The sequence below is a fragment of the Haematobia irritans genome, chromosome 3 (genome assembly GCF_050003625.1).
Source record: "Haematobia irritans isolate KBUSLIRL chromosome 3, ASM5000362v1, whole genome shotgun sequence".
Classification (NCBI taxonomy): Eukaryota; Metazoa; Arthropoda; class Insecta; order Diptera; family Muscidae; genus Haematobia; species Haematobia irritans.
In genome coordinates, this window is record NC_134399.1 from 50,383,676 (window position 1) to 50,408,228 (window position 24,553).

Here is a 24,553-nt window from a genome sequence, read left to right on the forward strand (position 1 = left end):
TATCAACGCTCGTGTTTGTGTATAAAGGAAGAAAACACAAATAGAAAAATAATCCCTTCATCTGTCTTTATTTTGGAATCTTCAATTATCAGGTAACATTCAGTGATGCTAACCTTGGAAATATGTGTTAGCGTTTGTCTTTGAAACTATTCTATAAATAGAACACATGCTTGTATGTATTTGTATACAAATACACATAATTATGTATGAATGGTAAACAATGCCACATTATAAGTATGTTGGCTATGTGGCTCTGCGGATAATGCAAGCATTTTGTAAATTGATGGTACGTGGTTCGGTCCTCCCTCGGGGTGCAGCGAACATTTTCTTGAAATCATAAATTTCTAAATTGTATATTGTAGAAGATAAAGTGCAAAATAGGCCATGCAGATACAAAATGACCACCCAGAAAAAAGTGCTTTCGAAACTAAAGGAACAAATTTTCATCAATTAAGTTTAGCCATTTTATTTCCATTAAGTTCAATTTTTGTTTGAAATAATAAAATTTACTTGTTTCAGTAAAAAATCTTTAACTGAAAGCAGTTAAGGATTGTTCATTAACTAGAATAAGGCATGGAATTTCACTAATACTGTTTTCTTCGCAGGGTATAAGAATTTACTACTGAACAAAAAAATTTTATTCACTGATAACAAAGCATTCGTAAAAATAAATATAAAGCAAATTTAGTAAAATTTCTTATAAAGTGATAATTATGACTTCCTTTACTATAGAAAACTTATCATACATTTTTTTTTCAATTCAATTCATTTTATTCATCCAAATTTTCATAGGTTTACATATAGTATTGAAGACAATTTTGAGATTTTATCTATAAGATATTGCAACAAATAAAGGGTGGTACGGTCAAAATGTGGTTAATATAAACTTGACGTATTTCTTTCAATTTTGCATTTAAAAACCTGAACACCCCTCATTTTGAAGGTGTGTGTGTGTAGAATGTTGCACCTATTTTGATTTTGGAATTCACCCTTCAGTTGTCAAAATGCCGTCCAAGCAAGAAGAGCAGCGTATCAAAATTTTGCTCGCGCATCGCGAAAATCCGAGCTACTCGCACGCAAAGCTGGCAATATCGCTAAAAGTTGCCAAATCAGCCAATACAAATGTAATTAAAGTGTTTGGGGAACGTTTGTCGACAGCCAGGAAGTCTGGATCGGGGGAAAATCTAAAACCGGAAGCCGCTGAGACGACAAAGAGATTTGCCGGTAGTTTCAAGCGAAACCCTAACCTCTCTCTCCGAGATGCCGCAAATAAGCTGGGTGTATCGTCTACAACCGTGCATCGAGCAAAAAAAACGAGCCGGACTATCGACTTACAAGAAGGTAGTGACTCCAAATCGCAATGATAAACAAAATACGACGTCCAAAGCGCGATCCCGGAGGCTGTACACGACGATGCTGACGAAGTTTGACTGCGTGGTAATGGGCGACGAAACCTACGTCAAAGCCGACTACAAGCAGCTTCCGGGACAGGAGTTTTATACGGCAAAAGGAAGGGGAAAGGTAGCAGATATTTTCAAGCACATAAAACTGTCAAAGTTCGCAAAGAAATATGTGTTTTGGCAAGCCATCTGTACCTCTGGCTTGAAAAGCAGCATTTTCATAGCTTCCGGGACTGTCAACCAAGAATTTTACCTGAATAAACGCCAACAACAACGTGCAGGTGGTTCCCAAGGACAAGAACCCTCCCAACACGCCAGAGCTCCGCCCAATTGAGAAATACTGGTCTATTGTCAAGCGGAACCTAAAGAAGACCAAAAAAAAACTGCTAAGGACGAGCAGCAGTTCAAGGCAAACTGGCTTTCTGCGGCGAAGAAGGTGGACAAGGTGGCTGTACAAAATCTGATGGCAGGTGTCAAGCGTGAGGCCCGGCAATTCGGATTTGGAAAAGCGAAAGTCTAACTGAATATTTTTCCTGAATTTTATACTAATTGAACTTGAAAAAGAAATTTAATTTGATTTTTTAAATAAACGATTTCACCGATTTACACGCGTTTTCCGTTGACCAAATTTTGACCGTATCACCCTTTAGACATGACAACCTTGTTTTCTATGTAATAGTATCTTGTAACTAACATAAACCACTATTTGCATTCATTACTTTTTATTCTCACTATAATGTAATCTTTTGTCATCATGGAATAATCATTCGTATCCAATACTTCAATTGTATAACTTCTTCCATTGTAACTATTGTTTAATAATTTATTAATATTAGTGTTAAATCTTATTCATCGCGTTTTTATTTCAAATCTAATACACAACATAGGAATACAACTTTTTTTGCTGACTGTATATAAGTACACGACACATCAATTATGTATCCCAGATCAATTATGTATTAGCAAACTCGGCGAACTCCGTTTTGCTAGCTTCGTTATATGCACGATTTCATTTGGTTATTAAAAGATGAAAAAAATTTAATTTTATTTTATATTTGAAAAAGAAAAATTTTATTTTATTCCAAAAATATAGTGTTATTTATTTGAACTTGTGTAAATGAAAGTGAATCCAAAGTAATTACTGAATCAAAGCGTTATACGTTATTATTCGTTTCATTGAAGTGCTCTTTGGTAAACCACATTTTTTGTTTTTTGGTCTGACGTTAATACAAATAAAGCGGATGGTGTCCACACTCTTGAACACGCAACATATAACTGACCATGTGAAAAACAATGATTTTATAAATTTATCCCCCAAATACTAAGCGATTGGCCTTGCGACTTGCGAACGGAGAGCGAACTGGAAATTGCAATCGTTGAAGTCAAACGGAAGATTGGTCGGAATCATTAGTATTCGAGGAATACATACATTTTCTGCTTACTTTCCGTTAATAATAATAATAATTATAATAATAATAATAATAATAATAATAATAATAATAATAATAATAATAATAATAATAATAATAATAATAATAATAATAATAATTATTATAATAATAATAATAATAATAATAATAATAATAATAATAATAATAATAATAATAATAATAATAATAATAATAATAATAATAATAATAATAATAATAATAATAATAATAATAATAATAATAATAATAATAATAATAATAATAATAATAATAATAATAATAATAATAATAATAATAATAATAATAATAATAATAATAATAATAATAATAATAATAATAATAATAATAATAATAATAATAATAATAATAATAATAATAATAATAATAATAATAATAATAATAATAATAATAATAATAATAATAATAATAATAATAATAATAATAATAATAATAATAATAATAATAATAATAATAATAATAATAATAATAATAATAATAATAATAATAATAATTATTATAATAATAATAATAATAATAATAATAATAATAATAATTATTATAATAATAATAATAATAATTATTATTATTATTAAAGTACCTTGGAATAATCATTGACAAAGATTTAAAATTTAAAGAACACCTGGAATATATATGCAAAAAGATAGGAAAAAAACTTGGATTTTTCAAAAGAATAAGAAATCAAATGTCAACGACAACAGCGATAAATATATATAATACGATGATAAAACCACATTTTGAATATGCTTCAACAGTGTTATATACATGTTGTACGCAGAACCAAATTGATAGGCTGCAGAAACTTCAAAATAAAGGTATGAGATGTATACTAAGGATGAATAGATATGCAAATATAAAATGGATGCTGGATACATTAAAATGGCTTAATATAAGACAACGTTTAGAAATGAATACTATGGTATTTATACAAAAAATGAAAATGGGAATTGCGCCGGAGTACTTAAGCGAGCAACTACAAATGGTAGGAGACGCTCAACCATATGGGCTAAGAAATGCAGAAAACTTCAGGATCAAACGATTAACAACGAGTGCTGGACAAATGAGTCTTTTCTACAAAGGGTTACAAACATACAACAGATTACCAAACTATATAAAATGTCAAGAAAATAATATTGTATTTAAAAAACTTATTGTTGATTTTATTAAAAATAGAGAATTATATCAAGATATAAGAATATTAAGAATATAACTGTTTGTATAACATAGTATAATAATACTTTAAATAAATGTCAAAAAAAAAAAAAATTAAGTTTAGCCATTTTATTTCCAATAAGTTAAATTTTTGTGTGAAATAATAAAATTTACTTGTTTCAGTAAAAAATCTTAAATTGAAAGCAGTTAAGAATAGTTCATTAACTAGAATAAGGCATGGAATTTTACTAATACTGTTTTCTTCGCTGGGTATAACAATTTACTAATGAACAAGACAATTTTATTCACTGATAACAAAGCATTCGTAAAAATTAATAAAAGCAAATTTAGTAAAATTTCTTATAAAGTGATAATACTAACTTCCTTTATTATAGAAAGCTTATCATACATACAATAACACTTAGAAAAATATTTTAGTTCATTCGTACTAAGAAGTATTCAATCCATTCCAAACTTCAGACTTGTAGAATATAGGAAAATTTTCTATATTTCTTTTATCTGCCTGTAATCGATACCTATCATCGATGTAATCCATATGTTTGCACGTGGGTTGTTTTTTGCTTAGTTGGAATCGAGTTGTTATGGTAATATAATAAATTACAAATAAAATGTATAAAATATTTGTTATTTTAAATTAGTGAGAACATTTTTTGTTTTTTTTTTTTTTTGAAAATTATTGAACATAAATAACAAAAAGTCTATCAACGCTCGTGTTTGTGTATAAAGGAAGAAAACACAAATAGAAAAATAATCCCTTCATCTGTCTTTATTTTGGAATCTTCAATTATCAGGTAACATTCAGTGATGCTAACCTTGGAAATATGTGTTAGCGTTTGTCTTTGAAACTATTCTATAAATAGAACACATGCTTGTATGTATTTGTATACAAATACACATAATTATGTATGAATGGTAAACAATGCCACATTATAAGTATGTTGGCTATGTGGCTCTGCGGATAATGCAAGCATTTTGTAAATTGATGGTACGTGGTTCGGTCCTCCCTCGGGGTGCAGCGAACATTTTCTTGAAATCATAAATTTCTAAATTGTATATTGTAGAAGATAAAGTGCAAAATAGGCCATGCAGATACAAAATGACCACCCAGAAAAAAGTGCTTTCGAAACTAAAGGAACAAATTTTCATCAATTAAGTTTAGCCATTTTATTTCCATTAAGTTCAATTTTTGTTTGAAATAATAAAATTTACTTGTTTCAGTAAAAAATCTTTAACTGAAAGCAGTTAAGGATTGTTCATTAACTAGAATAAGGCATGGAATTTCACTAATACTGTTTTCTTCGCAGGGTATAAGAATTTACTACTGAACAAAAAAATTTTATTCACTGATAACAAAGCATTCGTAAAAATAAATATAAAGCAAATTTAGTAAAATTTCTTATAAAGTGATAATTATGACTTCCTTTACTATAGAAAACTTATCATACATTTTTTTTTCAATTCAATTCATTTTATTCATCCAAATTTTCATAGGTTTACATATAGTATTGAAGACAATTTTGAGATTTTATCTATAAGATATTGCAACAAATAAAGGGTGGTACGGTCAAAATGTGGTTAATATAAACTTGACGTATTTCTTTCAATTTTGCATTTAAAAACCTGAACACCCCTCATTTTGAAGGTGTGTGTGTGTAGAATGTTGCACCTATTTTGATTTTGGAATTCACCCTTCAGTTGTCAAAATGCCGTCCAAGCAAGAAGAGCAGCGTATCAAAATTTTGCTCGCGCATCGCGAAAATCCGAGCTACTCGCACGCAAAGCTGGCAATATCGCTAAAAGTTGCCAAATCAGCCAATACAAATGTAATTAAAGTGTTTGGGGAACGTTTGTCGACAGCCAGGAAGTCTGGATCGGGGGAAAATCTAAAACCGGAAGCCGCTGAGACGACAAAGAGATTTGCCGGTAGTTTCAAGCGAAACCCTAACCTCTCTCTCCGAGATGCCGCAAATAAGCTGGGTGTATCGTCTACAACCGTGCATCGAGCAAAAAAAACGAGCCGGACTATCGACTTACAAGAAGGTAGTGACTCCAAATCGCAATGATAAACAAAATACGACGTCCAAAGCGCGATCCCGGAGGCTGTACACGACGATGCTGACGAAGTTTGACTGCGTGGTAATGGGCGACGAAACCTACGTCAAAGCCGACTACAAGCAGCTTCCGGGACAGGAGTTTTATACGGCAAAAGGAAGGGGAAAGGTAGCAGATATTTTCAAGCACATAAAACTGTCAAAGTTCGCAAAGAAATATGTGTTTTGGCAAGCCATCTGTACCTCTGGCTTGAAAAGCAGCATTTTCATAGCTTCCGGGACTGTCAACCAAGAATTTTACCTGAATAAACGCCAACAACAACGTGCAGGTGGTTCCCAAGGACAAGAACCCTCCCAACACGCCAGAGCTCCGCCCAATTGAGAAATACTGGTCTATTGTCAAGCGGAACCTAAAGAAGACCAAAAAAAAACTGCTAAGGACGAGCAGCAGTTCAAGGCAAACTGGCTTTCTGCGGCGAAGAAGGTGGACAAGGTGGCTGTACAAAATCTGATGGCAGGTGTCAAGCGTGAGGCCCGGCAATTCGGATTTGGAAAAGCGAAAGTCTAACTGAATATTTTTCCTGAATTTTATACTAATTGAACTTGAAAAAGAAATTTAATTTGATTTTTTAAATAAACGATTTCACCGATTTACACGCGTTTTCCGTTGACCAAATTTTGACCGTATCACCCTTTAGACATGACAACCTTGTTTTCTATGTAATAGTATCTTGTAACTAACATAAACCACTATTTGCATTCATTACTTTTTATTCTCACTATAATGTAATCTTTTGTCATCATGGAATAATCATTCGTATCCAATACTTCAATTGTATAACTTCTTCCATTGTAACTATTGTTTAATAATTTATTAATATTAGTGTTAAATCTTATTCATCGCGTTTTTATTTCAAATCTAATACACAACATAGGAATACAACTTTTTTTGCTGACTGTATATAAGTACACGACACATCAATTATGTATCCCAGATCAATTATGTATTAGCAAACTCGGCGAACTCCGTTTTGCTAGCTTCGTTATATGCACGATTTCATTTGGTTATTAAAAGATGAAAAAAATTTAATTTTATTTTATATTTGAAAAAGAAAAATTTTATTTTATTCCAAAAATATAGTGTTATTTATTTGAACTTGTGTAAATGAAAGTGAATCCAAAGTAATTACTGAATCAAAGCGTTATACGTTATTATTCGTTTCATTGAAGTGCTCTTTGGTAAACCACATTTTTTGTTTTTTGGTCTGACGTTAATACAAATAAAGCGGATGGTGTCCACACTCTTGAACACGCAACATATAACTGACCATGTGAAAAACAATGATTTTATAAATTTATCCCCCAAATACTAAGCGATTGGCCTTGCGACTTGCGAACGGAGAGCGAACTGGAAATTGCAATCGTTGAAGTCAAACGGAAGATTGGTCGGAATCATTAGTATTCGAGGAATACATACATTTTCTGCTTACTTTCCGTTAATAATGGCCTCAATCAAATTCGGCATAAGTCTTTTTACCGAAAGTCGAGTTCCGCTGAAAAGTCGCGGTGGATTCAAAATAATAATATCATAATAACCGCACCAACTTTAAGTTGCAAGTTATGTGGTGGTAATCCTGGTAAATCCTCAGAGTTCAAAAACTATGTTGGATAATTTACAACATCATCTGGATTTCTTACGGAATCAACGCATTTGTATGTTACCAAATCGGCAGCAATTTTTGATTGAATGGTTAAATTCAGTGCGTGTACATCATTATTGTTTGCGGCATGAATTGCACCTTGACTTATAATTCTGAGAATTCTCACTAAAATTTTGTAAAACATTTTCAATAAGAGCTAATTGCGAGTCTTCAAATTGGCAAAACTCGTTGGTAAGAGTAATTAAACCAGTTGTCGCATCAACTGGGACTTTTCCATTTTCAACAGCTAACAATTGTTTGGAAAATTGTGCAGCACTTTGATCATTCTGAAGTTGAACTCTCATATTAGTGGTTAGCGATAATTTTTTTACGTCATTCCATAAAGGTGATGCCTTCAGCCAAGCATTCAATTCATCTGCAGACGTTCCACGGGGAATTACAGGTAACGTCTGCCTGAAATCGCCTAACATAGTTTTTCTAACATAGTTTTTGAACTCTGTAGATTTACCAGGATTTCCACCACATAACTTGCAACTCAAAGTTGGTACGGTTATTACGATATTGCGTAATTTGAATCCACCGCGACTTTGCACCGGAACTCGACTTTCGGTAAAAAGACTTATGCCGAATTTGATTGAGGCAACCATTGTTAACGGAAAGTACGCAGGTGAAAATGTATGTATTTCTCAGATACCAATGATTCCGACAAATCTTCCGTTTGACTTCGAACGATTGCAATTTCCAGTTCGCCTTGCGTTCGCAAGACGCAAGGCCAATCGCTTAGTGTTTGCGGGATAAATTTAGAAAATCATTATTTTTCACATGGTTAGTTATACGTTGCGAGTTCAAGAATTGGGAAACCATCCTCTTTATTTGTACTGTCAGACCAAAAAACAAAAAATGTGGTTTACCAAAGAGCACTTCAATGAAACGATTAATTTGCGAACACGTATAAAGCGTCGATTCAGTAATTACTTTGGATTCACTTTCATTTAGACAAGTTCAACTAAATAACACTATACTTTTGTAATCGAAATAAAGTCATTACTACTGTGAAATGAAATAAAATTTTTCTTTTTAGAATATAAAATAAAATTAAAAATTTTCTTCATTTTTGCATAAAACGAAGCTAGCTAGTATATGAATAAAAATCAAAAAGGTCCACGGGACCTAATCACGCAAAGGAGGGTTAAACCCTACAAGAGTAGCTGGTTATTACATGTTTATGACACAATATTTATACGGCACACTAGTCAATAGAACATTGTTTTGGGTAGGCTATTTGTTAGCACTGAACGTATTCAAAAATAAATTGTAGAACTATCCATATTCTCATGTATTTAACACATTCCCTTCGGCACTTCCAATCAACATGTTATAGAATCGCGAAAGGCAGAAGTGCATATGGAATCCATTTTGGTATTATAATTTAAAATTATTTTTCTTTAGTTACAATCGGAATTTAATCAAATGATATTTGCAGACGTCGCTTTTTGTTTTGTGTTTCATTTTGAAAATAAATCCTGAATGTGTAGGAAGGCGAAAACGTAGTACCTTTCCCAATTCCCATCCCAGTGTCGCATTTGGCAGGTATGTAGTATGTGACAGGGCCTTAGTACTAAGTTCGTTTCCGCGAAAACGTGCTGACGAATCCTTCCATAATATTGGTCGTACCAGTTTATATGTTTTGTTTTTTGGATTTTTCGATTTTTAGTATGAATCACCAAAAGCAGTATATATGGTGTGTACGCTTTAAGGCGTACATGCACCCAACGGAACAATAAATCAAATAAGAATCCTCAAAAGACAGTGCTCTTTGACAATCAAGATATTTTACAGAAAAACTTCGCCAGTCGTACGTGGAATTCAGGGACAGAAAGTCAAGACCGCGTAGAGTTAAACAGGGAGTTCCCCAAGGTGGGGTGATATCTCCGGCACTGTTTAACCTCTACATGTCCTCGATTCCACCCCCTCCTGACGGCGTCGAGATTGTATCATATGCGGATGACTGTACAATCTTGGCATCTGGGCCCAATGTTGATGACATTTGCGATCGGTTGAACGTCTACATAGCTAATCTTACCAGTTATTTCACTGCGAGAAACTTGAGGATATCCCCCACCAAATCCTCAGCCACACTATTTACTACATGGACGGCAGAAGTGCGCAGGCAGTTGAATATCAGAGTCGATGGAATAATAATTCCGACCACAAATTACCCCAAGATTCTTGGGGTCACATTCGACAGCCTTTTTAGGTCATCTGCCCATGCCACTGCAATTTGTAATAAGCTCCGTGGTAGAAACAAGGTCCTCAAGTCACTAGCCGGCAGTACTTGGGGTGCGGACAAAGAAACCTTGCTAACTACTTATAAGGCAATTGGCCGGTCAGTGGTAAACTATGCAGCGCCAGTGTGGACACCACAGACCAGTGATACGCAGTGGAATAACATACAAACCTGCCAGAACGCTGCTCTTAGAACTGCGACTGGGTGTCTCCGCAGCACACCCCTGGATCACCTTTATGTGGAGACAAAGATCATCCCTGTGCGAAGACACAACTACATGTTGTCAAAGCAGTATCTCCTGGGTTGTTATCGCAGTAATCATCCAAACCACCATCTTATGGATACACAACCACCACCCAGGAACGTAAGGGTTGATATACATAATCTAGAGCGCGAGATCCAGCGCTATAAAAGAGAGCCTCTAGATCAAGCAGCGTACCAGGCAGGTTTGAACAGGATTCATGAGGATACTGTAGCTGAAGCGGTGAGAAGCTACAAGGTTAATCCTGTTCTTGGAGTCCGACCACCGCCCATAGCACCGGAGGAAAGAGACCTCCCACGGCAGACTAGGGTAGTTTTGGCCCAATTAAGATCAGGCAAGTGCAGCCGCCTCAATTCCTACTTATCGGTGATTGATAGCAGCGTAGCTGACGTTTGTCCAATTTGCAACCAAGGGCCACACGACACGCGTCATCTTTTCTCTTGCCCAGCCAAACCAACCCGACTTACCACCGGATCACTCTGGACGCACCCCATCTTAGTCGCATAGTTCCTTGATCTGCCAACAAGCTGATGTACCAAGCGTATAACATGAAATGGATGAGATCACAATAAACTGTTACAACAACAACAACAACAACAGAAAAACTTCATCTTTCTTGTCAAGCAGCCAATTAAATTGAGGAAACTCGGATTACATTATTTACCAACTGTGTGTTTCAGATCCTCAAATTTACTCTCTTATTTAAACAGCATGGAAGAAAAAAACATGTTCACTCCACATACCCGCCAGTACCAATTTCTCTGATTTAGCAAGTCCCATCAAACGAATATCTCCTTTTTTATTTTCATCCCTTGAGCAGTTGTTGTCACAGAATTTCCTCCTTTAAAGCGTACACACCATATATACTGCTTTTGGTGATTCATACTAAAAATCGAAAAATCCAAAAAACAAAACATATAAACTGGTACGACCAATATTATGGAAGGATTCGTCAGCACGTTTTCGCGGAAACGAACTTAGTACTAAGGCCCTGTCACATACTACATACCTGCCAAATGCGACACTGGGATGGGAATTGGGAAAGGTACTACGTTTTCGCGGAAGATTATTTTGCACGAAGATGGGTTTGAGACCCTATTTACGGAGAAACGAACTTACTGCCTGTTCATGAAACACAAAATCGACTCGAGACGAAACGAAACGTTCGTCTCGAGGCGAACATGAACAGGCAGCTCAGCGTTGCCACTGCGAATTTTTATTTTGGACCATTTTTCGGACCAAAATTTCGACCGACGGCAAAAATGTTGTCATCTGGTTTGTTTGGATGGAAGAAAAAAATCTAGGAACACTATACAAATTATATTTTGTTTTCGGGGCAGCGTCTTCCTTAATATGCATTTAAAATAAACGATAAAGTTTACCTTTTTTGAGAAAACAAATCCTGATTGTGTAGGTACATTCAAATATCCAGTTAAAACAGGCACTTCAACCTCCATATTCAAAAATACTATAAACAATCTTCTACTCCAATATGCACATCTTAAAAACAAACTAAAAACAAAATGTTGCCAAGTCATCATAATAACATAGAACCAATAAATGCTCAAAATTGTGAAAACTTCAAATGTTTATCGGAGACAATATTAAATAGGTAGTGACAATTCTACACCAAAAGTCGGTAATGAGAGCCCTTCAAATTATTAGAAAAAGTGAATTTGATTATAAGGTGAAATCAGTAAATCAGAAAAGTATAAATTTGTACGTCTTTAGGCCGGTACTACGGTCGATTTCCACTGCGAAATCCCATACAAAACCAGAAAATGCGAAAAACTAGCGAAATTTTCTCGATTTGTGGTACTTTGTTTTTTTTTTTTCGAGTTGGAAAACAGCATAGCGCCATTTGCAATGTAAATTAAGAAATATATAATTTATTAAAACTATTTGTATGGGTTTAAAACACAAACACGGATCATATTTTTGTTCCGAAAATATACAAAGGATCAAAGCAGTAGCAGATCAATTGCCAAAGGAAAAATAAAATATTAATTTTGTAATAGCAAGCAGCAACCACCAACCACACACAGACACACACATATGTATATTTGAATGCGAATTATGTATGTGATATAAAACATGTGTTGAATAAATAAAAATAAAATATTGGTTTGATTAGTAAAGCTTATTTGTTAGATTTGTATTGTATTTTTTCAATACACCCTGAGAAATGGTTGATTGCAATTCGATAAGGAGATAATAACAGCCCTGCCAACATTTTTTGAATTTGGGGGCGCTTCTGAGAATCCCCACAAATCCAAAACTCCTCGGAAAAGCGCCGTTACTATTGAGAAGTTGTACCACGCCAAGTTACTACAAAAAAGTATCGCATGAGTGCAAGAATTAGATGCCCTTCTGGATACATTTAGAAGGATGCCAATAAGAGACCCTTCAAACAATCAGAGAAAGTGCATTTTAAGATAATTGTAAAAGAATCATTGTGGTCAAGTAAAATACGATTGTTTAGATGTTTATTAATTTTATTAAGCATCACACCCAGAAAACAAATTCGTTGCCTCAACCGAATTATTTGCCAACCGAAAGCAGGTGGTTCCATCAACTATCAATAATATCTGTCAGCACAACTAACATTTGACAATTGTAACTGCATAGTAGTATGTTGGATCAACTTTGCATTGGTTGTCGCAATCTCATATTAATTGTTTTGTTTGTTGGTGCAACCCCCCTCGATTTTCTCTATTATTATCCTAACCAAATTCCAATATTAAATGAAAGGGCAGATTATATTGAGATTTTATTAATTTATTAAAAGATTTACAATAATAATAAACTACGAAAATAAATACAAAAGGTGCTAACAACAAAGGCTTTTGATCTACATATACGTGAGATCAATTTACAATATATGATAGGTAATATTTGTATACCAATGACAGATGGTTATTAGGTTGCAATTATGTGGTCAAACTACAGAACCTAATTCAATATATACTTGCCAGAAATGTCTTCCTTAATCCTCTAGATATAAATACACATCGACTTAGACCTGTCCTGTATGCTTAATACAATAAAAAAGCTCGCTTGCCGTAGAAAGTATTTGTGTTTGTTCGTGTATGAAGCCTACAATTTTTATGAAAACGTTTGTAATATTCCTTTTTTATAAATCGGTGCGATACTTACCTGAAGGCAACTTCTTTTCTATGGGATAAACTTTATTCAATGTATTGCGGACAATTATCAAGTAAATGCTGTTCCCCGTTTTGCAAATTTTGTAGCGTCATATCATTTACCATGTCGATGTTGATATAAATATTTATTTGTTGCAACAACTACCTTACGCCCGTCCTATAATTGAACTAAGATTCTATTAGTATACTTAACTTTTGGTTGTAAGAACCATTTGTTGATTCCCATGATGTAGGTCTCACTATGCTGGTGGTTAGCTTAACAATTTTATGCAGCATAAAACCAAATTTATCGGTGTTGGTTATTGTAACCAATTGAATGGTTATGGGAATTTCGTTTTGATCCTGTGAACTTTTTTATGGTCGTGTTGGATGTATAATGGGGAAAATAATCAAACCATTGTTCTTGTAACAAAAAATAAGTTACTGACATCATTTCCTCATTGTAATGATCGAATTGCAACCAACCATTTCTCTGGGTGCACATTTATTAATTTTATTAAGCATCACATCACATTTAACACATTTTTATGCATTAAGGCCGTTCTATGTTCATTCTTGCGAAAAAAAATTATAGAAGCCATCCCAATAAACACAGGATGAGCGTTTTAGTGCGAAGTACCTGGTCAGTTGGAAGAAATACAAATTGGTAAGTCAAAATAAAAAGTGAAATGAAAACATAATGGAAATCACAAAACTCGATTGTTTTGCAGAAAACTAAAATCATTGAATGGTATATTCTTGGAAGATGTTGGCCGATGAAAAACCGATGAAGGAAACAACAAAGAAAAGTTTTCAGAAAACTTACAAAGTGCAACCAACTAAAACAAAGTGCAACAATTCCTATATCAAGAACTTCTGGATGAAAATGTGCATCATCGGTTTAATTTGTTATTTTGTGAATTGAAATTGCTGGAAATTTATTCCAATTATCTGGTCATCAAGTTCCTGAAAATTGCCAGTATTTTAATAACAACAATTTTGTAACACCAACATTCTTGAGGAAATCACGAAGTACGTGGTCAGTTGGAAGAAATACAAATTGGTAAGTCAAAATAAAAAGTGAAATGAAAACATAATGGAAATCACAAAACTCGATTGTTTTGCAGAAAATTAAAATCATTGAATGGTATATTCTTGGAAGATGTTGGCCGATGAAAAACCGATGAAGGAAACAACAAAGAAAAGTTTTGAGAAAACTTACAAAGTGCAACCAATTAAAACAAAGTGCAACAATTCCTATATCAAGAACTTCTGGATGAAAATGTGCATTACATCAATTTACATCCCGTCATCAGTTTGATATTTTGTGATTTCCATTGCTGGAATCTATTCTAACACACAAGCCAGCTAGTTCCTCGATAGTAATTATTTCAAATTGCCAGCATATTAATGACACCAACATTATGGAGGAAATGGAATTATACATGTAAAAATGTTTATGATATTTAAAGTTGTATTCATAGTTTTATTTATTAATACGTTTAATAAGATAATTACATTTTGATTGGTATAATATTATTATTTTCATATATTATTAATGTTATTTTTAAGATTATTATATTTGTTAACGAAAAAATAATAAAATTTACAAAATCCCTAGAAATTTAGTATTGACTTTCAGTTAGAACTAGGATTGACTTTCATACAAATTGTGGTTTGAAAGTATTCGCAACAATGCTAGTTTTTTATTTTTCTCAGATTGAAAACTGTTTGAGAAATTATTGAGTAGCGATGCATTTCAATTTGAGGATTACAATTGAGAAATTATTGCTATTGTGTTGAATTTTACTGTTGAGGGTAATGTCTGTTTTTTGTTGAGAACGCGATTTTCTCAACAATTTCTCAACTTGAATATTACCCTAATCCTTTGAAAAAATGTTTGAAAAATTATTGAATTTTAGTATTTTTCAAACGTTTGTGTTTATTGGGATTATTTCGCACATAGAAAGCGATGTTTATTTAGGTAACAGGGAGCGCTATTTAATAATGATAGATATGAAATTAAGTTGGTGGTTGCTGCTTGCTATTACAAAACTAACGTTTTATTTTACTTGCATGAAGATACCGACGTAGGTACTTGCATGAAGATACCGACGTAGGTAACTTTTTAAATTACAACAAGACCGAAATAATAGGGTGACACAGAGTTGCAAAAAACCATATTAAATGCAAATAGTACGGAATTTATCAACTGTGGTGGCCACAAACATTAAGCGGACCTTAGACGGTCGGATAAACACTCCGACAGAGGTTCGTCTATTTGTTGTGTGTTCGTTCAAGTTTTGACTTGCGTGAAGATACCGACGTAGGTAACTTTTGTAATTACAACAACCACCGAAATAACAGGGTGACACAGAGTTGCAAAAACCATATAAAATGCAAATAGTACGGAATTTATCAACTGTGGTGCCCGCAAAAATTATGGAAAAACAAAATATGACCACAAATTTAGCGAATATAATGAATAAAGATATGTTTAACAAAATTATTAATGTTTAGATGTGAAGGTATTACTACCACAAATTGTTTAAACTGTGATTTAAAACAGTATGTGCACCCTTTCCGCGTAAAACAAGACGACAACCTCAAGCACAAACTTCGCTCCTGGTGCCAAAATAATAGCTTCGTTCAAAATTCCGCTAATGTGACATCAAAGTGGAGGTCATTACCTACATTTGGATGTATGGCATGTGTTCCAACAGTGTTTTTGGACGAAGATATCCCTGATTCCAAGTTTTCCACTATGGGCCATTTGCTAGATTGTACCATGGAAGCCAGGAACGGACTTCGTTCAAAATTCCGCTAATGGGACATCAAAGTGGAGGTCATTACCTACATTTTGATGTATGGCATGTGTTCCAACAGTGTTTTTTTACGAAGATATCCCTGATTCCAAGTTTTCCACTGGGTGGCAGAACATAGATTCTACCATGGAAGCCAGGAACGGACTTCGTTCAAAATTCCGCTAATGGGACATCAAAGTGGAGGTCATTACCTACATTTTGATGTATGGCATGTGTTCCAACAGTGTTTTTTTACGAAGATATCCCTGATTCCAAGTTTTCCACTGGGGGCAGAACATAGATTCTACCATGGAAGCCAGGAACGGACTTCGTTCAAAATTCCGCTAATGGGACATCAAAGTGGAGGTCATTACCTACATTTTGATGTATGTCATGTATTCCAACAGTGTGTTTGGACGAAGTTATCCTAGTTTCAATATATGATACCAAGTCATATTAATTAATTTAATATGCCTTGATTTGATACGTTGAAAGCACATTGAGAATGTTTGCACGTGTAAAGGTTCAATTATTCCCAATAAAAATGCTTTCATGAAGAAAACATGGGGACAATGAAATTCGATTGTATTGGTAACACTGATTGATTGGTTTGTCGTTGTGCGGAATTGGAAAAAAATATTTTATCTATTATTATATTAACCCCCATTTTCACGAAGCTCCGTTAGTGCTCCGTTAGCTAATGAACTTTTAAACCGTGATATCTATATATCTGCCATCTTGCGTATATATTCCATATGCCAGTTAGAAACTTAACTGCTGGAAATTTTTCAGTTAAAGTAAACCGGAGAAAATATATTTCCATTTTTCTTTCTGTTAACTGGCAGTTAAAGCCTAACGGAGCTACATGAAAATGGCCGTAAAAGGTGATTGGTACCGCACAAAGAAAAACTGAATTAGTATACCTAACTTCGGTGACATTTTATAAAAAATCGGCATATACTGCTAGGAGGGCATATACTGACATCAACCCAAATCAATGAAATTTGCTCTTCCAATAGGCTCGTGAGGCAAATCTAGGAATCGGTTTATATATAATTATGGAGCGATATGGACCAATTTTGCTGGATTGTTAGGGGGCACGTACCATATTTCAAGCGAATCGGATGAAGTTTGCTCTTCCCAGAGGATCCGCACGACAAGTCTGGGGGTTATACCAAAGAAATATGTGTCTTTTGCAATACCATCCGACCTACATCAATAAAAACTACTTGTATTTCAAGCCAATAATTTGTTTCGATCGGAAGTAAGTAATTACTACGGTGAGCGTTATAAAAATGTGTGGTTCAATTTTCTCAAATTTCGAGTTTTAAGTAAAATCAAGAAATTTTTATGAAATATAAAAAAGATAAATCTATTGCAGAAATTTTCATGGACTCGTTTGTTATTATTGATTTACTAAATCATTATTGTTGTTATTTATTTCAGCTTAGAACCATGCATTGACTAAACTAGAAGTGTAGCTTCACCAACACAGGAAAAGTATGTTTGTCAAATTTATTTGGGCAAAGTACTATACTATGGTTTGATGGACAGATGTTTCGCAATTACCACATTCCCCATCAGCATTCTCTACTTGCAGCAAACCTATCAACCAATTATCATAGACTTTTTCTGGCGAGTTCACTAAAAATATCATTGTAAAGTATGTGATTTATTGAATCAATATAAAAGTTATTTGCCAAATACCCTCGGAAACTTACCAGGTGGAAATTTTGGTTAATTTTAGAAAATGTTAACTACTATGTATAACAAGCGCAGACTTCACAAAAATATATAAATATTTTTCGACAAATTGAAGAAAAATTTTTGCACGTTATTATTTTTTTTTCGCCTGTTAAAGAAAATTTCGAAGTTTAAATGATATATATTGGAGTTCAAAATAGTAAAAGTATCTTTAGCCCTATACGAAGTTCACGAGGTGCACATTTGTGGTAAATACTCAATATATTTCAGTGAACAAATTACTGTAATAACTGAGTGTAGTGCGTAGAATACTGATTTTTATATGAATAAATACACCTAGAATAATGTGTTTATGCTTTTTATTACTTTAATAAAATATACGTTTATAAGTTTTTAACGAACATAGTCCATACCTTAAGTCAGTTAATTTTCTCTGGATCGGGGGGTGCTAGGTGGATTTGGTAAAGTATAAAAATAAGCTATTGAAAAGGTTTATCAAATAAAAATTTGGCTAAACTGCAGTTTATGGGCCCCTCACCGATTTGCTTGAAATTAATATATGTTATGTAACTTAGTGTGCTGATTCTAATAAGGTACAATTTTTGTCCCGGAAATACCCGGGTCTTGAGATATAGCCCTCCAAAGGGTCAATAAAAACTGGATATATCTCCTTTGTTTTTGGTCCAATCTAAACAAACTTGGTGTCATATGAAAGCTTATTTTACGCACTTTTATACGAAAAATATATTTTTTAAATATTTAATTTAGTTTGGGAGATATAAATAAAAATAAGAAATTTTTACCCTAATTTTTTGTTATTTTCGTTATATCTCAAAAAGTCTTCGATTACACCCAGGTTTTTTATACGCAGTTTGAAAGCCTAAACTCTGGCCTTTTGTTTGATGTATAACATATCTTTATAGGTCCACTCTTAACAAAGTTATTGAGCTTTTATTCTGAGTAGGAACAAAAAAAAAAGATTATTACTGAAATATTTACCCTTTGGACTCTGTCCATAGGAGAAAGTCTTAAACCCCGGCCGAAGGCCGGCTACTTTTCCCCCCTTGGGATTGCGTTAGCCCACTTTGGACTCTATCCATAGGAGAAAGTCTTAAACTCCGGCCGAAGGCCGGCTACCTTTCCCCCTTTAAGATTGCGTTAGCCCACTTTGGACTCTGTCCATAGAAGAAAGTCTTAAACCCCGGCCAAAGGCCGGCTACTTTTCCCCCCTTGGGATTGCGTTAGCCCACTTTGGACTCTGTCCATAGGAGAAAGTCTTAAACCCCGGCCGAAGGCCGGCTACTTTTCCCCCTTTAAGATTGCGTTAGCCCACTTTGGACTCTGTCCATAGGAGAAAGTCTTAAACCCCGGCCGAAGGCCGGCTACTTTTCCCCCCTTGTGATTGCGTTAGCCCACTTTGGACTCTGTCCATAGGAGAAAGTCTTAAACCCCGGCCGAAGGCCGGCTACTTTTCCCCCCTTGGTATTGCGTTAGCCAACTTTGGACTCGGCCGGAGTTTAAGACTTTCTCCTATGGATAGAGTCCAAAATGGGCTAACGCAATCCCAAGGGGGGAAAAGTAGCCGGCCTTCGGCCAGGGTTTAAGACTTTCTCCTATGGACAGAGTCCAAAGGGTAAATATTTCAGTAATAATCTTTTTTTTTTTTGTTCCTACTCAGAATAAAAGCTCAATGACTTTGTTAAGAGTGAACCTATGTAAGATATGTTATATATCAAACGAAAGGCCAGAGTTTAGGCTTTCAAACTGCGTATAAAAAAACTAGGGTGTAATCGAAGATTTTTTGAGATATAACGAAAATAACAAAAAATTAGGGTAAAAATTTCTTATTTTTATTTATATCTCCCCAACTAAATTAAATATTTAAAAAATATATTTTGCGTATAAAAGTGCATAAAATAAGCTTTCATATGACACCAAGTTTGTTTAGATTGGACCAAAAACAAAGGAGATATATCAATTTTTTGCTGACCCTTTGGAAGGCTATATCTCAAGACCCGGGTATTTCCGGGACAAAAATTTTACCTTGTTAGAATCAGCATACTAAGTTACATAACATATATTAATTTCAAGCAAATCGGTGAGGGGCCCATAAACTGCAGTTGCTCCAAAAATTTCCACATGTTTTCTACAGAAGTTTTTGGTACCCAATTTCTGCAGAAATTGCTGTTTCAAAACCCATTTTTTACATTGGCCAAAAAAACTGCTGTTTTAGCAAACTTCAATTAGAAGATGGAAAGGTCCTCCTAAAATCTCAGTACAATACAAGATGATGAATGAGTAGATTTCCACACAACCAAGAGGTACTAAAATGTGGACGAAATCTTTTGAAAAACATAAAAAAACACATAAACATTAAAAAAAATATATAAAATTATACCTCTTTGGTGGGGGAATATCACCAAGCAGTTTCTCATAAAGTTTATACCCAATAAACACAGGCATTGGGGAAATGCTTGTATTCAATTTGAGAAATAGTTGAGAAAATCGCGTTCTCAACAAAAAGCAGACATTACCGTCAACAGTAGAACTTAAAAAAAAATCATTTTAAAGCTTCTATGGAAAATTTGTTAAAAGCAAGCAATTTACAATGTCATTTGAATTAGCGTTGAAGATGAATTAGTATGTAATGACCTCCACTTTGATGTCCCATTAGCGGAATTTTGAACGAAGTCCGTTCCTGGCTTCCATGGTAGAAAATTTCAAAATTAAAAAATTTATTTAAAATAACGAAAATAATTCAAATACATTAAAAAAAATAAAAGAAGGAAAAACTAATAAAAATGCAAAAAGTAAAAAGTATTTTTTTTTTGGAAGAAAAGTTTTTGAAATCTCATTTAATAAAATGAATACTAAATCAAAGAGGCAAATTTTTTTTAAAAACAATTTGAAAGCTTATATTATTAATTTATGTACAAAAAACTAAAAAAGGCAAATCATTAAAAAAAATATTTGAAATATTATTATTCAGATAAAAATCATTTTTATGAAAGAAAACAAACACAATTATGTAAAAAGCATGCAAACTTAAAAAATAATTTAAAATTGTTATTTATAAAAATTTAAAACAAAAAGCTCATATGAAAACTTAAGCCGAACGAACCACATCCAACAGGTTCAAAAAAATCATTCATAAAATTCATTTTCATTTCCGGAATTGTATAAAAACATTTAAAGAATGTCCGTCTTTCTGTAATAAAAAATTCATATTTGAATTTCTACTTGTTCACAGTTAAGAAAAATTAAAAGAGAAATTATTATCAACACCTGGCACTTATTTTAAATGGATGGATAATAACGGATCGAAACCCACATTTCCGGCGAGCTACAGCCGCAGCTTAAATTCATAGTGCCACCGTTATCACCACATATCTTGTCCATCACATTTGGGCGCCCAGCAACGTGGGACATTAGTATGGTTCTAACTTGCTACGCTGTGCAAGTCTATATCATTTGAATTCTAAATAGAAAGGTATAAGTCTGTATAGTGCAGTCGAACCATTTACTGTCTACCTTATGGAAGTGGAGTCTTAAATTTTTGCTACTAGGCATGGTTTTCGTAAACCCACTTTCTCCCATGTTTGACTATACTAGATATGTTTGTAAGTCCCGGGAAACAGGTGTCTTTTGTTATACCAGTGTAGCGACATACATTGATAGATATTCATACATGGCTAACTATTTAACTTTTGACTATGTATAACTAATATAGTAAGTCATAATTAAATAATTAATTTTGTTTTGATTATTTGCTACTATATTTTTATACAAAGATTGATGGTTAATGTAGTTAACAATATATGTTTATATGTTTTGTAATTTGTGAAGCCAAATTCTTTAAAATGTTTTTGTACAGAAATTATAAAACAGATAACAATCCAATAAAAGAATAATCAAGAGAAAAGATACAAAAAGTAATATGATTATAGTTTCTGAAAATTCTAGGATATGGAACTATTTATTTTAATGATTTAATACATATAAAATGAATTGGAGAATAAAATATGAACAATTTCTTATATACTAAACTGTGGGAAATTGGTCAAAAACATATTTAAATAAAAATAAAAAAAAATAATAAAATAAATAAATGTTCCAAATTCGTTGAATATTTTTCGCCACTTCTCAATCAGTCAGCTACAAAAACACCTCAATCCGAATAATCCTTGAATTACCTGAAAAGAGAAAATTTTTTTTAGAAAATTTTGAAGTGTGATTTTTTTTAATTAATCATATAACTCAAAAAGTAAAAATGAAAAGAAATAATTGTTAAAAAAAGAAAAAACCAAAAACGTCTACGGATTCTAAAAGTTGAAAATAGTTGGTTAAACCAAAAATTAAAACAAAATCTTATTGAGCCACTTTTACTGGTATTTTCAATTAACGTGAAAAAACGTTTTCTTTTAATTTTCAATTTGAAATTTACGTTAAACTTCGTTACTTTCATTATCAATATAGAGTGAGAATTTTGGGTTATACATAATGAAGCTCCGATCAAAATCGGCCAGTGATACCATGTCGAACATGACGAGAACTACGACAACAAATACAACAACAACTACTGCTACTGTGACTGCAACAACAGCCACTGCAACTACCACTGTTACGACGTTTACTACAACTGCTACTACATCGGCAAATGCTACCACTGGATTAGATATTGATCAAAACTTAACATTGGGTCCTAATAGTTTTTCGTCTACAGGGAGTGATAGTACGTTTCCATCTCCCACGTTCAGTAGCCTTACGGCGATTGGAATTAGAAATGGTTTTCAATCACAAAATCGTGAAATGACAAATTCCCAATCAGTACCACAAAATTCCAACGGACTGTCAATTCAGGATTATGTTGCAGCCTCAGTAGGTGCTGCACAGGCAGGTTCGATGAGGGAAATGCAGGAAAGTCTTATGAGATTAATACCAGAAATAGTAAGGGAGACCATAAGGTCTGAGCGAGTATTGTCAGAATCGGACAGGAATCAGGAAGATCCCAGATCGAGGAACAATGTTCCACAACAACAGGTACGAGGACGAAATCGGCAGATTTCGAATGCACCAACTACGCATCCTCCTCAACAACAACATAATTTGCCACCGACTAATTTTCCTCAGGGGTTACATAATGCTAGTTACCAAGGGGTTAATAGGACACCGCAACAGGGACTAGGGCAAAGTCAACAAATTCGTATTCCGTCGAATACTAACACATTTCAACAACAAATTTTCGAAGACAAAATTCGAATTGCGACTGGATAACCTAAGGTATTATTTCAGACGAAAATTCCAGAGATTCGAGAGCGATTTCGAAATACAACGCAGGATCATGGAGAGGAGGCAACATTTTAAGGAAAGTGCGGATAATTTTCTTCAGGATATTTTGACACTAAATAATCAGATGAGAGTATCCATCCCAGAAAATGAATTGGTTAAGATTGTCAAAGACATGTATGAGGTGGAAAACTTAAATGGAAAACAGCTCATGCTCAACACCTAAAAGTCTGAAATACTCATGTGAATGTGAAAATATTTTATCATATCAGGAAATATCATCGATAATGGGAAATAATGGGCGAAAATAAACATACGCATAGACGTACCGAAAGAGAAAAAGGCAATCTAATATTCCAACATTTAATGAAGTTTTCCAAAATTCACTAGAACTACACCAAATTCACTAAAACTACGAGTGATTACTTACAGTACTTACAACAATAGTATTCCAATGGCTGGGGATTGTCTGTCGTAAATAAGTGGTAAATCCTTGTGCTGGTAGCTTGCCATCTATTCCAGTAGTTATCTGTAATGAAGAAGAAGCATATTAATGAAGGTAAAAATAGTAAGCGGTAGATACCAGGATACGATTGATTTTTTTCGAGATTGTCTCGGAGAGTGAGGTTTTGGGCCTAAAACGGGTTCCAACCAGCCACCAGTCCATGAACCTACATTAAAGGGTTATAAAAAGTATTAATTCAGAAGTTTGAAACAATTTAAAGAAAAGTTAGAAAAAACTCGATTTATTTTATTTGATTTTGTGGCAAGACAACGGCCAATCACATCAGTTAAATAAATCAAGTTTTAATTAATTGAGTCTTGAAAATTTTCAATTAAAATTCTAATGGTTTCATCATTTTTTTAATTAGAACATTAATCAATCATAAAAATTAATAGTATAGATTAGTATGTTTAATTGGATCAAATTATTTTTTTTCTAATTCTGTGTGATTACTGATTGAAGCAAGATTTTTTTTTCGTGTGGATGGATCTTAATATCCTTGTGCATGGAAAATATACCACAAATGTTTTTTAGTTTTTCCCCGAAAAAAAAAAACAAAAGAACCCAATTATCATGAGTTGAGTTAAGGTTATTTCTTTAATTGATGTACACTCATAGAAAAATCGGCTAAAAACAGCAGTATATGTCTGCTGTTATATTTTTGTACTTCACAGCCTGATGAACAACAATTTATAAAATATTTTGGTTATAAATTTGTCCCCAAAGCATTTCTAAAAATAAAAAGGAACATTTTTGCTCTGCAATACACTTACAAGCTCCTAAATACGATCACCAAACATTTTGTTTGCTGTTGTATCTCATTTCGATA

General features: G+C 33.5%; 5 long non-coding RNA genes across 5 annotated transcripts; 2 read left to right on the forward strand and 3 right to left on the reverse strand.

Moving 5' to 3' along the window:
- Positions 1-10,938: 10,938 nt before the first annotated feature.
- Positions 10,939-11,633, reverse strand: LOC142230740 (uncharacterized). Its single transcript, XR_012720793.1, has 2 exons — positions 11,292-11,633; positions 10,939-11,167 (listed from the first exon to the last, which is right to left on the reverse strand). It is a non-coding gene; the product is annotated as an uncharacterized LOC142230740 (long non-coding RNA).
- Positions 11,634-13,039: 1,406 nt separating this feature from the next.
- On the reverse strand, positions 13,040-13,949 carry LOC142230604 (uncharacterized). The gene is made up of 2 exons (XR_012720746.1): positions 13,439-13,949; positions 13,040-13,378 (listed from the first exon to the last, which is right to left on the reverse strand). It is a non-coding gene; the product is annotated as an uncharacterized LOC142230604 (long non-coding RNA).
- Positions 13,950-13,993: 44 nt separating this feature from the next.
- LOC142229881 (uncharacterized) lies at positions 13,994-15,045 on the forward strand. Its single transcript, XR_012720520.1, has 3 exons — positions 13,994-14,092; positions 14,157-14,488; positions 14,553-15,045. It is a non-coding gene; the product is annotated as an uncharacterized LOC142229881 (long non-coding RNA).
- Positions 15,046-16,812: 1,767 nt separating this feature from the next.
- Positions 16,813-18,351, forward strand: LOC142229580 (uncharacterized). The gene is made up of 2 exons (XR_012720433.1): positions 16,813-17,493; positions 17,676-18,351. It is a non-coding gene; the product is annotated as an uncharacterized LOC142229580 (long non-coding RNA).
- A 1,410-nt stretch (positions 18,352-19,761) lies between these two features.
- Positions 19,762-20,751, reverse strand: LOC142229687 (uncharacterized). The gene is made up of 2 exons (XR_012720461.1): positions 20,541-20,751; positions 19,762-20,481 (listed from the first exon to the last, which is right to left on the reverse strand). It is a non-coding gene; the product is annotated as an uncharacterized LOC142229687 (long non-coding RNA).
- Positions 20,752-24,553: the final 3,802 nt, after the last annotated feature.